At 36.5% G+C, this 16,509-nt stretch overlaps 1 protein-coding gene across 27 annotated transcripts in view; it reads right to left on the bottom strand.

Moving 5' to 3' along the window:
* The window catches only part of SSBP2 (single stranded DNA binding protein 2), a 326,613-nt gene that overhangs the window by 168,118 nt on the left and 141,986 nt on the right, over nt 1-16,509 (bottom strand). Inside the window, exon 1 of one of the 27 annotated variants that reach the window (XM_078365261.1) lies at nt 4,139-4,160. The exons of the other annotated variants lie outside the window; for them this stretch is intronic. The gene's annotated coding sequence lies outside the window, so the exon portion shown is untranslated. Of the gene's footprint in view, nt 1-4,138; nt 4,161-16,509 lie in introns of those variants that run through there. 27 annotated transcript variants of the gene reach the window in all.

The raw sequence follows: 16,509 nt of genomic DNA, 5'->3' as shown, positions 1-16,509 counted from the left end.
ACGTGCCGGACCCCGACACCTAAGTGCTGGGATTACAGGCATGGCTGAAAGATAATTATTGACATCCTACAATAAGAGCCAGATACTTCATATACATTATCTTATATATAAAGATGTAGATCACAGTGATTCTAGTAGATAGATATAATTTTCCAACCTAGAATACAAACCTAGAAAGTAACTTACCCAAAGTTATTACTAAATTATAGAGATGGTACCTGAACCTAGATCTTTATGATTTTAAAGCATATGTTCTTGCACTAGTCCATACTGCCACAATACGGAGCAGAGGTTATCACAATTCAGCCAAGATGTTGAGACTATCTTTTTTTTTTATTCTATTTCCCATATATATAATGTCTATACAACCGGGTTGGAAACCTATGGACAGTAACTTTATGCCTATTTATATTTAATAAAAGAGCTAGATAATGTTAGGCACAACCTGGGTGAGTGCTCAGTAGATACTTGTTAATTAAGCTCAACTTTCGCATAAAACCGCTATAGAGTCACCAAATTTTTAAAAACTTATAAATAAATGAGATATACTTTTTGGAGAAAGGCTTTTTTAAACAGTTAATGGGCCACACGCAGTGGGCCATACCTATAATTCCAGCATTTTGGGAGTCTGAGGCAGGTGGAACTCCTGAGCCCTGGAGTTCGAGACCAAGAGGATAAAACCCTTTCTCTACGAAAAAATACAAAAATTAGCTGAGTATGGTGGCACAGCTACTCAGAAGGCTGAGATGGAAGAATCACTTGAACCCAGGAGGTAGAGGATACAGTGAGCTGTGATTGTGCCACACTCAGCCTGGGCAAAAGAGTGAGACCCTATCTCAAAAACAAACAAAACAAACCAATGAATGACAAGCTGCCTGGAAACTTTACAACAAACTTACTAGAAACCAAAAAAACAAAATGAAGGTCATGTAATCAAAAAGTCAGGACCTCAAAAAATATCAAACAGTAGCAAATAAACTCTAAAATGGGCAACTAATAAAGTAAGAGAGTTTTAAAGGTAAAGAACATATTTTGAGATAAGAAAGTTCTGACTACAAAAGATAAACAGTGAAATCTATGAAGTAGAGCATGACAGGTTCAAATTGGAAATGAGATAAACCAAAAGACAAAGCTCTTACTAAGACGCTTTAAAACTAATAATAAAAATTTATTTAAATAAATCAAAAACAGGAAGTCAGATTATAGCTGCTCCACTTAATCTTGGTAAAAATAAATGCTCTTTTCACCCAAAAAAGTAAATAGTGAAAATACACTTTTTTAAAAATCACAATTTGTATAGTTTTACATTTTTTTCAGAAATTGTGTATATACAATATCTCATCTGAGTCTTACAGCCACTCTGTAAGGGAAGTAAAGGTCTTAAAATGTCCTTTTAAAAAATGAATAAAAGGTTTAGCTAGATATTTGGTTTACTCTAGATGAATCAATAAAACAAGAGCTAACACTATATCTTAATTCACTTTGTGCTGCCTTAACAGAACACCAGAGACAGTATTTTATAAAAAAAAGATACGTATTTTGGCTCATGGTTCTGGAGGCTGGAAAGTACACAATTGAGGAGCTCTATCTGGTCAGGGCCTCCTTGCTGCAACATAACATGGCAGAAGGCATCACACTGGTGAGAGAGCAAGAGATATCAAACTCATATCAAACTCACAGCCTCCTTTATGATTAGCATTAATCCATTCATGAGGGTGGAGCTCTCGTGACCTAAACATCTCCATTAGGCCCCCTCTCTCAACACTGCTGCACTGAAGACTAAGTTTCCAACACAAACTTTTTTGGGAGATACATCAAATCATACCACACCAGGACCCAGATTTTTCCACTTCTGAAAAATGGAGTTTCCTTTTCCCGTCAATGATTTCAAACTGTCTCTCTCATAAATTACCTTAGAGATGTTTGAAGTAGGGAGGGGTGTGTTGGAAAGTAGAATTATGAGATTCTAGTCATAGATTTTAAAAGAATTTATAAGAAAGAAAACCAAAGTGGGAACTGTGGACCATTAACGAGTAACCCAGTAAGTAACATCTGCAACAGAGTTTAATAGTGTGATGATATATTGAAGAGCCTGTTCAAACGCTTTTCAAGTAAAAGGTAGAAGCCTGGAAACAGCATCACCCTCAAGCTTACTACAACAACAAAAGGCAGTTTATGTAAAAAGTCCTGTATTTTCTTTATCAGAGAACTCATCAAGGAGAAACAGGACATGAGCACTTAATTATCTGAAGCAGATGCGAGATTGAATACAGACTGGTAGGAACTCCACTAAAATTGTTAACAAACTGCTAAAGGCTGAGTATGAACTAACGTGAGAATACAAAACCCCTGAGAGCCAGAAACACCGGGGGAATACTCATCCATTCACAGGCTGTTTTCCACATAACTCACAAGGTGCTCTCAAGAAAAACTACTGTACAAGAGACTGCAGTGCCTCCCTCATGGAGATGACAAATAGCTACATTGAGAAAAGCACAACACTCTGTTGGGTCCCCTCTCCCCTGAGAAGCAAGAAAGCTTAAATCACTAAAGGAAGGGCAAAAAAACCTGGTAGCTCTCAAGGTATATAGGTTAAAACCCATTACAGCTTGGGGAAGAGAGTAGAGTAACTTCCAACCCTGGGAAGAGGTAGAAAAACATTCTGAACCAGGATGCTCCCTAACACTAGGATAGGACAGGATTACTAAGTATGTGACACCCTTGAAACCCAGAGAATCAATCCCTGCCTAAGACTGAGGCTGAATCAGAGCAACTGAGAATTTGTGCCCTATGCTACCAGGCTAGTAAGCGTCAAGTAAAAAAATAATGCATTCAGCTTCAGACAGAGGTGCAAGATAGTGAAGAGACCCTCTTCAGAAGCAAATCAAAAAGCTGGAGTTGAAGGCAGACCACAGATTGAGTAAAACCCTCCAGCAAACCAGCCTCCATCCTGAACACAAGATAATGCTAGAGAAATTTGAAGCCTGTGGCACACACTGATATCAAAGCAACAACAAAACCAAAACCCAGCTCAGCCCTTGACTAGATGAATTTAACTGCTCTCACACATTAAAGACCCAGAAAAAGAGGAGACATGCCAATTTCCAAGCATAAATAAAATTTATCTTAGTTCCTACTCTACATAGAAGATGTTCATCTTTCAACCAAAATGTGCAAGACATAGCAAGAAAGTATGAAATAAAAACCACACACTATCAACTGACAAATAACACTGATTATGACAAACTTATTGGAACTATCAGACAGGAAGCTTAAAATATTTATGACTACAACATTAAAGAGTCTAATAGAAAAGGTAGACCACAAGCATGAATAAATGGGAAACTTCCACAGAGAAACTATAAAAGAAAATCAAATGAAATGCTAGCAATAAAAAATACGGCAACAAAGATGAAGACTGCCTTGGACAAACTCATTAGTAAACTCAACACAGTGAAGAAAACATCAGTGACCCTGGAAATAGGTTGATAAAAAGTATTCAAACTGAAACACAGAGGGAAAAAAGTGGGAATTAAAAAAGAGAACAGATCATCCAAGAGTTACAGGACAATAAGAAACAGCCTAACGCCAACTATAAACAAAAAAAACAAAAGAAAGAAAGATGAGGACAGAAAAAAATATTTGAAGATACAATAGCTGAGAATTTTCCAAAAGTAACAAAAGATGATAAACCACTTACTCACAAAATATCAAGCAGGGAACAAAATCACACCAAGATATTTCATATCCAAATCCACCGAGACAAAAAGAAAATCTTGATAGTCACAAATGTTTTTTAAAAAGACATATTACATACCAAGGAACGATTATAGTAATTACAACAAACTTCTTATAAAATTTGCCATACAGAAAACAATGGAGTGATACCTTTGAAGTACTAAAAGAAACAAAAAGGCTGAGAATTCTATACTCAGGAAATGCACCTTTCAAAAATGCAGAGGAAATGTAGAAGTATCAAATATCATGGAGAAGAGACAAGTCATCTCTACTACATCCTGTCTAAACACCTGGACGAAAGAACCCATAAGCACAAGAAATGATGCTTTATATCATTACTGTTTGGGGATAATTTGTTATGCATACATAGTAAGTAGAACAATGGTCTGTACATCCTTACCTCTAGTTTTGCTTCCTCCAACCCACCCTTCTTATTGATAGTGGAGTGGAATTTTATAAAGCACAAATCGGATCATGTTGCTCCCTCTGTGAAGTCAAAATCCCTATCTGTTCCCATTTGCCCTCAAGGAAAACCAGAACTTCTTAATTGGGTCCTCAAATCCTATCTGATCCAGGCCCTGCCTGTTCATCCAGTCTTATCTCACAGCATTCTCCCTCATACCTTTTGTTCTAGCCATATCAAGCAGCAAACAAACAAACAAACAAAAACCCTTAAAATAGTATACTTATAGTCTTCATTCTATACTAGTTTATGATTTACCAAAATCAGATATGCTTCCCTCTGGGCTAGACCTTACTTTGATTCTTAATTAAAAAACAAACAAACAAACAACAACAAAGAAAGAAAAACAGTAATTCCTCTCCTGTGAAAAATGCAAAAAAACCTGACTCTGCCTTTGTTCTTCAGTGCAGTATGAAGCAATAACCTAATATCACCACCGCTGCTTTTCTAATTCTGAGGAGAGTGACAGTCTTAAATCATCTAAAGGCCCTGAACCCCACAGTGGAATCGGCATTTTGGGGTGTATAGCAAAAGGATTCCTGATAGCTGAAATTGAGTATCTACCCACAGGACTATTGGGACGGAAAAAGAACACTCAACCTCTTTTTTCCCAGGCCAGAAATGGTAAGCTAAGGATGTTAGCCAATCACAGTACCCATGTATCATTAAGAGTCAGTAGTGAATCCAATTTTATCATTCTTGAGGCTCTTCAGCTCTGAAAAAAGTTTCTATTTTTCCCCTATTCTTTAATAAAAACAGCTTTAACCAAAAAAAAAAAAAAAAAAAAAAAAAAAAAAAAAAACAAGCAATATTTTTAGCCCAAGAGAGTCTTTTCACAGAGATTTTTAAAAACACTATATGTTTTATTGTCTTAACTTCTGGGAGGAGCCACAGAAATTCTTGCAGCAGTTTACTTGGTAACAACAAACAATAGTCACAGTGCCCTGATACTACAGAGAAAGAGGAAGAAATTGATTGAGATTGATTGTCCTTGGTAAAATCTGAGGGTCTGAGGCTCAGGAAGGGATTTTACCAAGGAAAATCCCTTTGCACATGCTTCTCCCTTCCTAAAACTTCATTCTTTCACTCAACTGACTCCAAAAACTTCCCTCAAAATTCGGCTCTGACATCTCTGCTTTTTCAATAATCATTAAATACATGTCAAGGGCCCACTATATTCTGGGCATGATAGGTAGTATAGAGGCAGAGGGGAATGAAGCCTCAATTTTTCTGCAATTCACGAACCTTAACAAATTCTGAACTCCTCCTAAGCTCCTCCTGGAAGCCTTCCCCAACTTCTGCAGGCTAAATTTAATGTTCACCCTCAACAAATATTTCCATAATATGCTGTGTTTTTGTTAGAGCACATTTTATTGTATTTACCTGTTGACTTGTCTCCCTTATTAGACAGAAGCTTCTTAAGGTCTGGACTCTGTTTTATTTCTGTCTCTTTGACACCCAGGCTTGTGCCTGACAATGCCAATAAATGTTATTTTTTTAATTAAAGAAAAAGCAAATTTTTAAAAGGGTTGGTTAAGATTGTCTAACTTTCTTGTTAAACGTAACAGAAGATGTAGATTAAATGCTAGAAATAAGACAAATAATATGTAATAATAATTTTAGATATTTCTACCTGTGGATCACAAATAATGCATACACTACGCTAAAGCTTTTCAAAGGTAAAGATTCTACACACATCTGAGTTAGAAAATAAGGCTGGGCGCAGTAGCTCACGCCTGTAATCCCAGCACTTTGGAAGGCCGAGACGGGAAGAGCATGAGATTCAAAACCAGCCTGGCCAGCATGGTAAAACCCCAATGCCACTAAAAATACAAAAGTTAGCCAGCTGTGGTGGTGCACACCTCTAGTCCCAGCTACTCAGGAGGCTGAGGCAGAAGAACCGCTTGAACCTGGGAAGTAGAAGTTTTGGTAAGCCAAGACTGTGCCACTGCACTCCAGCCGGGGCAACAGAGTGAGACTCCATCTCAAAAAAAAAAAGTAAGGGAAAGGGAAGGGAGAAGGGGAAGGGGAGGGGAGAGGGAAGGGAAGGGAAATTCACCCTAATATTGCATAGTAATTTTGGCATTGTGAGTTAGAATCACAGGAAAAAATGGCAAGGAACAACTGAATACCTAAAAGAAATGAAAAAAGGGAAGGAGAAGCCAGAAATAATTTGATAACAAAAATTTTAAAATAAAAACCATCTAAGTGAAAAACACTAGATTCCTTACAAGTGATTTTTACCTATTTTTCTTTCTACAGCAACAAAATAGTAGAGTAGAATAAACATTAAAGTAATACAGAAAGGCAATTCTTTCCTTTAGGAATGTCTTCTTTATAACTTTTCAGAGTTGATTACCTTTGACTGAATATGCTAAACAATACAGAATAAAAATTAAATCATTTAGGATATATTCATATATGAAAGCAAAAGGCATTATACTATTACCCAATTTACCTATACAATTGACATGAAGTACTTATATCAATGCTTTAAACCATCCTCAACAGCAGTGAAAAATAGTAAGCTTAACTGGTCTTTACCAATGTACTAGTTGTTTATTAACAGATAAATTCTGAATTTGAAAAAGTCAACCATTATATACCTCTAAATGGAAGGTTCTGTTGGTAATTCCTATGACTCAATTTAATAGCACATTCCTGTACATAGTATACATCCCATTTTTTCTAAGTGTATCTACATTTATAATGCGAGCTAATGCTATAATAAAAATCAATAAGGCAGGGGCTAGGAACAGGTTGGTAAGGTGGCTGTGAATATAAAAGAGCAACAGGAGGGATCCTTGCGGTTCTGTATCTTGACTGAGCTAGTGGATATATAAACCTACATATATGATAAAAATTGCACAAAACTAAATACACACACAAGTACAAGTAAAACTGGGGAAATATGAATAAGATCAGTAGATTATATAAAGGTTAATATCCTGGTACAGTTATTGTACTGAAGTTTTCCAATATTTTACCATTGGGGGGACTAGGGAAAGGGTCCATGAGATCTCTCTGTATTATTTCTTACAACTGCATGTGAATCTACAATTATCTCAAAGTAAAAAGTTTAATAAAACATGTCAATCCACCACAATTTGATCTGTGACCACAACAATTCACAACCATCCCAATCTAAAATATACTTACCCCCATCCCCATTAATCACCAAAGCATCTTCCTAATTATAGCATTAGTTCAAAGTCCAGGATCTAATCACCTAAATCAGGTTAAGATGCAAATGAAGTTCTTGGGTACTGCACATGAAGTACCATTCCTCTCAATCTGAAGACCTGTGAACTAAAGAAACAAATTATCTGCCTCCTACACATCCAAAACACCTATTCAGGGACAAGAAAATTGCAATAGATATTCCCTTTCAAAAAGGTGGCTGGTGCCTAGGAGGAGATACGAAGCATGTCAATGTTACCAGTTTATAATAATTCTGATATCCAGAAGGACACATGTAACCAGTACCTTGATCAGAGCCCCGTCCTACTCAGTGAAAGTACTTCTCTGTGTCCTGGGCCCTGCTTGCTAGCCTCTCGTTTCCACCATCTGACTCATGCTTCCTTTTACATAAAAAAGTAGCCCATGTTTGTGACCACGTTTCTCAGCTTGTTTTCTGCCTACAGAAGTTCAGGGATCCAAGAGCCTCTTTTCAAGTTGTGTTGTCTTGGTCCCTCTTAGTCTAGGCTGATATAATTCTTTTTAAAACTTTATAGGTTTCTATGCACCAATTTATAAATCCACCCATTTGGGCTTCTCTATCTTGAGCTCCCTGTGAGGCTGCTGTGGGATAAAACCATTAAGATTCTTAGCCCTTTTGTTTAACAGAGAGAAACTAGGAGGCATATCCTAAAGATACTTGGATGGCCTTTTGTGTGTCTGAAAGGTTCTACGAGACATCACCTCAAATCTTTCTGAGGACTTAGCAAAGATTTTATAGTTACACCTTAGTTTCGTCTTTGCCCTGAGACTGCATTTTCCTAACTCTGTTCTGCATCTGACTTTTGTTCTGAGGCCCTTTTTTGCTTTGGGAATCCTTTGCTTTAAAACAAGAATTCCTTTTTTAGCTCAGTTTTCTCTATCCATAGATCACGAGACAGGGCTAAAAGAAACAGCTGATACTTTAGGTGTTCTGCCTGGGAATCTCCTTTGCCAATCCATCATTTCATTAGTGGTCTGCTGGTTCATTTTCTATTTTCCATGTTACCCTGGGTGATGGTTTTGCAAAATTTGCTACCACTAGATAACAGAGATCTTCTTACTTTCAGTATTAAATAACACTGTCATTAGTATCTTTCAGTCCCTCACCATCAGTCTCCATGAGTCCCTTCCAAGTTTCATGAACAGTCTTTCCACCCACCAGCTGGTCCCATGCACTTTAGGTTTTGTTACAGCAACACCCCACTTCCAAGATTATCTATTGCTGCCTAACAAACATCCCAAACTTAGTGGTAGAATAAGTAACACCCTTTTATTATGCTCATGGGTTCATCAGTTTAGGACTTTGGCCAGTGAATGGAGATAATAACGACTGTCTCTGCAGACTCCATAATTTCTGCTCATTTGTGAAGATGCAAATGGCAGGGGCTTCTCCACCTGTAGCACTAGTGCCCGGGCTCAGATGATTAGACGGCTAGGCTCACATTACTGGAAGGCTTACACTGTTGATTTGGGACTGCACTTATCACAGAATGGTGACATGGTTTTAAGACAGAGCATCCCAAGAAGGCAAGCCAGAAAGCATTCCAAGTGACCAAGGAAGAAGCTTCAAGGCTTCTTCTGACCTATCATCGGAAGTTACATAGCATCACTTCCACTCCATTCTATTACAAGCAAGTCATTAAGGCCAGCTTAGATTCAGTAGACTGGCATGGTCACATTGCAGAAGAGCATGTTGGATGGCAGGTACTGTCACAATCTTTGGAAAAGGTAAAAAGCCACAATGGATATGAAAATACTGATCAGGCTATTGCGGCTTCAACTAATGACAACTATTCTGAAGTGATAGAAATATATAAAACAATGTACCAAAATAATTTCTCAAAAACTACTAGAAAATTACAACAACTATTTATTATTAAGTTCACCTCTTACAATTAATTATCTGAATCCTTATTGTGTTTTTACTAAATTGTATAAAACATAGTTATATGGTCTCTACTACATTATACTATAATTTTGAAAAATACAATGAGCATAAACAAATAAGGTTATGAACGTCCTTCTGAATAGCTTAGTGTTTCTAAACAATTTACACAAAATTTGAGCCTGATAAAATACATGCAAACCATCACTGAAAATAATTGGCCACACTGCACTGAGGGAAAAAATACATGTTATATTAAACTCTGTACTACTGACATTCCAAGAAGTATAACAGGTGAGCACCCTACTTCGAAAAATACAGGCTAGTGAAAAGAAAATGTTATTAACAAAATCATAAAGAAAAGAAAATGTATTTACTATGCATTAGGGGCAAGTGGATCATTGTAAAGTTCTTTAGCCATCTCATTTACATGAGATAAAAGGTTTTCACGCCTCCTGGCAGAGCTGCAGGAATGGCTTCATGAATTTTCTTTTCTTTTTTTTCTACAATGGTCCTTATGTTGTGCTTATACAGCAAAAAAGAACAAGATTTTTCCTGGCAAATCACGTAACACGTGACCTGAGAAGAAATTCTTAAATGTTTACACTCACTCTTATCACATCATCATCAATAAGTTAGCCAAAATATGGTGTGCTTTGTACTGACCACATTAATATAATGGTAGGAAAACCCATGAGAAAAATCAACTTTAATATGAAAAGGGGAGTGAGGAGCTTTCATGTCCCCATTGTACATGACTAGTAGGGAGCAAGTTCCAATTTATCCTTCTGCATTCTAAAAATTTTCAGCTGATCTAACACAAAAAGAAATCCCCCACCTGCCCCCTTCCTGAGAAAAATAAAGGAGATAGTTACGGTAATTTAAACTGCATCAGCTAGTTGTCTGTCAAATATAAACATGGTGCATCAGCTTGCAAAGTCTTGCTTACATTTTTAATAAGCAGAATAAGTTCAGTTTGGCCACAAGGCTACCACTATGTCAGTTTCATGTAAAGTAGCAGCAAAGACCTTACAAATTAAGTGTTTCAATTCATAATATAAAACAAAATCTTAATTTCTTTAAAACTTAAACGTTTGATATATTTTAGAGGCACTGAGGGATAAGATAATTTTAGGCATTATTGAACATGTAACATGTTATAAGATAATGTATTTTCCATTGAAAATGAAAATATTAGTTGAGAAATTTATTAATTGCATCTCCCCGAAGATTTCACGTTATACAAAAATTTGCTTTTTGCTTATTTTTAAATATTTTGGACCAGTTTAAGTAAAAAGTATTTTTCCCTACTAGTTTACAATAAACTACAAAAATTAAAACCCTATGCTAAATTACCATTTACTCTTATGAATGTGTTTTAACTCTAATTTAATTCACTGACTCCCCTCAACAGAGGCGGTTCTTAGGTTCTTATTCTTGAGAGCACCACTAAGTAAAATAAGTAGTGTCTACCTTCTTATATTTTACTCAAGAAAAAAAACGCACAATTTTTTTCTCTAGAAATGTTTAATGACATGATAAATCATTCCTTCTTTAGATTTCTAATTAACTTCCATTATCAGTATAAAAAAATTAAAAGGGCTTCACAGGAATTGCAGTTTCACTTTAAAAAGTCCTAAATTTCTTTCTTTTTACAATCTAAATTAATTGACGGTAGTTCCCTAAGAGTGTCCTTTTATTACTATTATTCTAGTCTTTCAATATGAGTAAGGTAAGCAACTGCTGCTCTTACAGGAACTAATAACCCATAAAAACTATATATACGTTTGAATTACTATATACAATTATAACTTCTTAAACTTCCAAAATAAGGGAGAAAATCCTACTAGGATTTTTTAACTTCAGAGAAATTTACTGAGATAATTTTTTTTTTTTTTTTTTGAGACGGAGTTTTGCTCTTGTTACCCAGGCTGGAGTGCAATGGCGTGATCTCCGCTCACCACAGCCTCCGCCTCCTGAGTTCAGGCAAATTCTCCTGCCTCAGCCTCCTGAGTAGCTGGGATTACAGGTATGCGCCACCATACCCAGTTAATTTTTTGTATTTTTAGTAGAGACGGGGTTTCACCATGTTGACCAGGATAGTCTCGATCTCTTGACCTCGTGATCCACCTGTCTCGGCCTCCCAAAGTGCTGGGATTACAGGCGTGAGCCACCGCGCCCAGCCCGAGATAATTTTTTTCAATTTAGTCTTGGTATTACTTTAACATTGTGAAAATTAAGAAAAAAGAAGGGAAAAACATTTTAACTTACTAGTTTGAATGAAAATCAAATCAAGCAAAGCACTGAAAGCCAGTCTCATAATTTCACTGGGATAATTCTCTCTATAGAGGCAGAGCTTGTTTTTTCTGCTGAATGAAGAGAGCTTGCAGAAGCAGAAGCAGAATATTAGAAGAAAACCTAACTTTTCCCACTGATGGAAATTGTTAAGTTTGACTACTGTTTAATGTAATTTAAATGGGGGGGAAAAAGGTTGAGAACAGATTCAAAGAGTATCTGGGAAACAGATCCAAACAGGTTGGTCCCTGAGCAAAGGCACAAATCATTTTATTCTGGAAACGAGCATCTCTCAGATAAGAAAGAGAAATTCATCCAACTAGATGCACAATTTTTACCCAGGAAAGTCTGGAAGCCAGCTAAGAGTAACTGAAGGAAACTAGTATTAAAAGGCAGAAAAGTTCCCTAAGTAACACCTGCTATTTAAACCTCACAGGCACTGGAGAAACTAAACCCAAACATTCAGTAACACAAAAGCCAGTTTCTCTCAAAGATAGAATTAATCTGAACGTCCCAGCAAGTGAACAAGCTAATGAAAACTAAGCAGTAAAAGGCAGCTAAACAGCTGGGAGAACGTCTGAGGTCAGCCAGGAAATGCCCTCCCATTCAGTGTGACCTCCCAGAGAGACCATTTAGAAAGTGAGAGGGCTCCAAGGACACCACAAGTTCTACCAGACCTCACAGTGCTGCCAGCTCAAGCCTATCTTGGTCTGAACTCAAAGGTGTCTGAACTCTTAACCGGATAAGATAGAAATTAAGTAAGAATGTATTCTAAATCATTCTTACAATGATTTGGGAACTTACAATGCCCCACCCACTTGATTCTTCCTATAACTTCCCAAATAAATAAATAAATAAGAATGTGAATTTGGAGACAAAAACAGGTAACTCCCATTTATATTCCAAATGTAAAATCTTGTTGAGACTCCCAATCCTCCTCAGTCTTCCCAGTGTTACTGTTACCTCTTATATTTCTCTGTAGTTAATGAAGTTAGAATCCTACACATAAAGAAAGGTATAAGCCCTATGAGAAGAAAAACTGACAGTGGAAAGAAAAGATCAGTGGTTATATTCCTGGTCTGGAAAAGATAAGGGTATACAAGTAGGTAGCCTGTGATGAAATAGGTTCCATAGATTTAACTTACAGCAAGCTCCCAATAGCCTTTCACAAGAATATTCCAGGCTAGAGCAAAAAAGTAAAAAGTCAGCCTCATATATTATGGCTGTGTGATAAGATTTCCATATGGAAAATATTCCCATAGTTTCTAACATATACATTGAATTAAGATGTAAAGAAGGTAGAAGTCATTTTGTGATATCTGAAGACTCTATTTCCTTTACGTATTTGGGTTTTTGTCCATAAAAAAAACTATAATATGACCTCATTTCTAAAATACTTTCTTTTATTTTCTCTTTTCATATCTATCTTAGCAATGGCAAAACTAGGATAATGATGAGAATGAGGGATGCGCTAAGGTGATAAGCAGGACAAGATCATAATCAAAGGAAAGCAAGAGGTAATACTGAAAGAATCACAGAAGAGTGGTACAACATTCCTACAGAATTGGGGGCACTTCATTTACAAATAGTATGCCTGAAGAGTATACATTCTTTCATTTATCCAGTCATTCTTCCATCAAATATTTATGGAGTGCCAATCAAATACAAACCATTAGGCTATCAAATTGAACATGATGTATTTTTAGTCTTTAAATATGCTTACCTCCCTAAGGTATGAGAATTTTTACACTGCTCTTAACTGGTAATTCAATACCTGCTTGCTAAAACATAGCTACAATGAAGAAAGGGCTAATATGTTGAGAGATTTCCCTATTAATTTAAGTTTACAAAAATTCTGGAAGAAGCCATGGATCATTTAAGTCCATTTAATTTTTTTCCTAAATTTTAATCTAGTTGTCCCCCTTATACAATACTTGACTACTTTCTGAAATGAAATTTGTCCTATAAAAATCATTCAGGCAGCAACATAGTTTGAGTCTCATCAAGTCTTGCTTCAAAAACCACAAACAGCTTTTGAATATCTTAGGTACTCAAAACAGTATGTTCACACCAAACAACTTAGTTGCCCTGAGATGCAGAGTTCAAGTTGGAAGCATTCTGAAACAGTGAACAGCTTTGGGAAGTGTACTGGGTTGTAGAACATCACAGTTAAGCTATCTAAGTCGGTCTGCTTAGTGTGATAAGTCTTTACCTCTCACTGAGTTATATGTTCCCTGGTTTTCATGCTAGTCTTTTCCTTCCTATCACCCTTTAAATATGAGCCTTTTTCACATCTTTCTATCCCCAGGCCTCAATTCTTATTTTACCTTTACTCCTTAATTAATTTAACCCACTCTTATTGCTTAATCCGCTTTCTCTCTGTTCTTCCTCCCTAATATCAGATTTCTGCTAAGCGTATCACAAATCCCATATCATCAGTCACATTAATTGCAAATTATTTTTAATTTTGCTCTCTTCCTCAATCCTTACAACTAGACAATCTCTTCTTAATTTTCATTCTTTATTTTCTATTTTATTTTTCACCACCCTAATTCAGGGGCTGAATTTTCAGTGTATACCAACACTATTAGAATAGCCTCCTCAATGTCTTGGCCTTTAGTCCTTGCCTTTCTTCAGTCCTCATCATGCACTCAAATTAATCATTCTAAAATATAATTTGCTATTTTTTGAATATGCTAAAAAATGACTATGGCAGATGGAGCAAAATTTTTATCCAATGTAGTTGGAAAAGTACTAGATCAAAATTTGGAAAACCTGAGTTTTCATAGTTAAACCACACTCAAGTTTTAAACAATGACATGTCCTTAACTTCTCTAGATACCAGATTTCTTATCTATTCAAATGACTAAAATAAGCAGTTTTCAAACTTTATTATTTAAAGTTTTGAACTATAATGGATTAAGATTTTTTTTTTAATTATTTTTCAAGGGTTTGCCAAGAACCCTTGAGAATTCTAGAATGGGGGTAGCGGTTTGAGTCAGATGCAGAAATAGTTATTGCAATGCTTTTGGAACATGATAAAGACATTAACTAAGGTGCCCAGAGTGGGATTACAGAGGAAAAGACGTAAGAAGTGTTCAGGCAATTATTTTGTAGTTTTGATAACTAGTTGGAGGTAAAGAAAAACAATAGAATAAAAAGAAGAGTCATTTACATCATGGGTACCTGAGTATATGGAGATTCAATTTAATTAGAAAGAGAAAATAGAAGGAATTGAGATAGGGGAATGCTTTGTTTAAAAAGAGAAGGAATCCAAGAACCTCTATGATCGGGTGTTCTCTCATTCCTAGGCACCATCTAAGGCCCTTCCACAATACTCCAGGGAGTCAAGGACCTCAGCATGAAACCAATTTTCAGTGGGATAACTTCACAATCTCTTTGCAGTTTTAAAGTCTACCATCTGTTAGCTAAGCACTGATCCTGTGTTTGATTTTTCTACTCTAGTTAAACAGCTCAGCTTAGTGTTCCTTAAATATACCTTATATTTTCCCAACTTCATCCAGTTTCTCTGATACACCTTCACCAGCACTTCTCTTATGCAAATCCTAGTCATCATTCAAAAGCCAGTGCACATTTGCAGCATTTAAACCTTACAGTTTAAGGTTATTATCTGTATTATACTCATAGAAGTTAACTCTTGATGTACACAGCTCATATACCTTTCCAATCAGATTATGAACCCCCTAAAGGAAGAAATTTTTATAAATCTTTGTACCTACCATAGCTTCAATCCAAGTAATTTTTACAAAAACAAGTTTTCAGAAAAAAAAGTTAATAAATAAATGACAGAAGTGACAGTGGGAGGAGGCAGACAAATGCCTAGGCAGATAGGGGCACATCCCTGGTGAAATCCCACCTCCAAGCCAAAGACAGGTTAAAGCCTGAAAGCCAAGCTAAAAATCAAATTCAGAGACTAGATTGAGAATCTTCTTCCCATTTGAGACACTTTTCTCTGCTTGATCCCCACCCTTCAACCATTTTACATATACCTACCCTCCCCTAATTGGTTTTTTACACTGTCATGCCCACCTTTGAGTAGTGTCTTTGTTTTAACCTTTTTGCATACTCACAAACCATTCAGCATACATTCCCCTATTCTGAGCACATAAAAGTCCTAGACTCAGCCACACTGGGAGAGAAACCACCGATTCTAGATGGTTGACCACCCTTGCATAACCTCTCCATTGAGAATTATTTCACTGCTCAATAAAATTCTTCTCCGCCCTTCTCACCCTTCAATTGTTACTGCATCTTCATTCTTCTTGCATGCAGGACAAAAACCCAGGAACCGCCAAATGCAGGTACAAGCTATAACACAGTCAGATGGGGTCATGCCCAGCCCAGCCACAGACTGAGCTGGTGTGCAGGTGGGCTGAGTGAGTGCACCACCTCCTGTGGCAGGTAGCATAGCCAAGCAAGGCCTGGGCAGGGGCATCACCAGCCAGAGGGCCCTGCTTACAAAGTGACTGAGAAAAATCCTATGGTAGAAGAATGATCGTAAATTATGCCTACCAAAATCACCTCCCTCAAGGATAATCCTCCCCACAGCATAGTTACATTTGTTAGTAGTTGTGTCCTTTTCTTCTTTAAAAAGATATTAACAAATATATACATTTTTAAAGTTAAGCTTGATTTTAAAAATAAAAACTTAAAACCCACCTTGAAAATATCTGTACCTTCTTTTTCAAGAGATTCTGACACTTTCCTTCTAGAGAATTTAAAGCACCTAATGTTTGGGAACTGATAATATCTACTGTGGCTGGATGCAAATAATTCCTTGTATTATAGAAGTAATAGTGATTGTAAACCCTAGAGACAATGGAAAGCATATGATCTATATGTAGAATAAAAGAAATTAATACTAAGAATAAATGCAACAAAATTTATT

The sequence above is a fragment of the Callithrix jacchus genome, chromosome 2 (assembly GCF_049354715.1).
Source record: "Callithrix jacchus isolate 240 chromosome 2, calJac240_pri, whole genome shotgun sequence".
Taxonomy (NCBI): domain Eukaryota; kingdom Metazoa; phylum Chordata; class Mammalia; order Primates; family Cebidae; genus Callithrix; species Callithrix jacchus.
The sequence above is the reverse complement of the archived record's forward strand: the minus strand, read 5'-3'. Positions and strand labels throughout refer to the sequence as shown.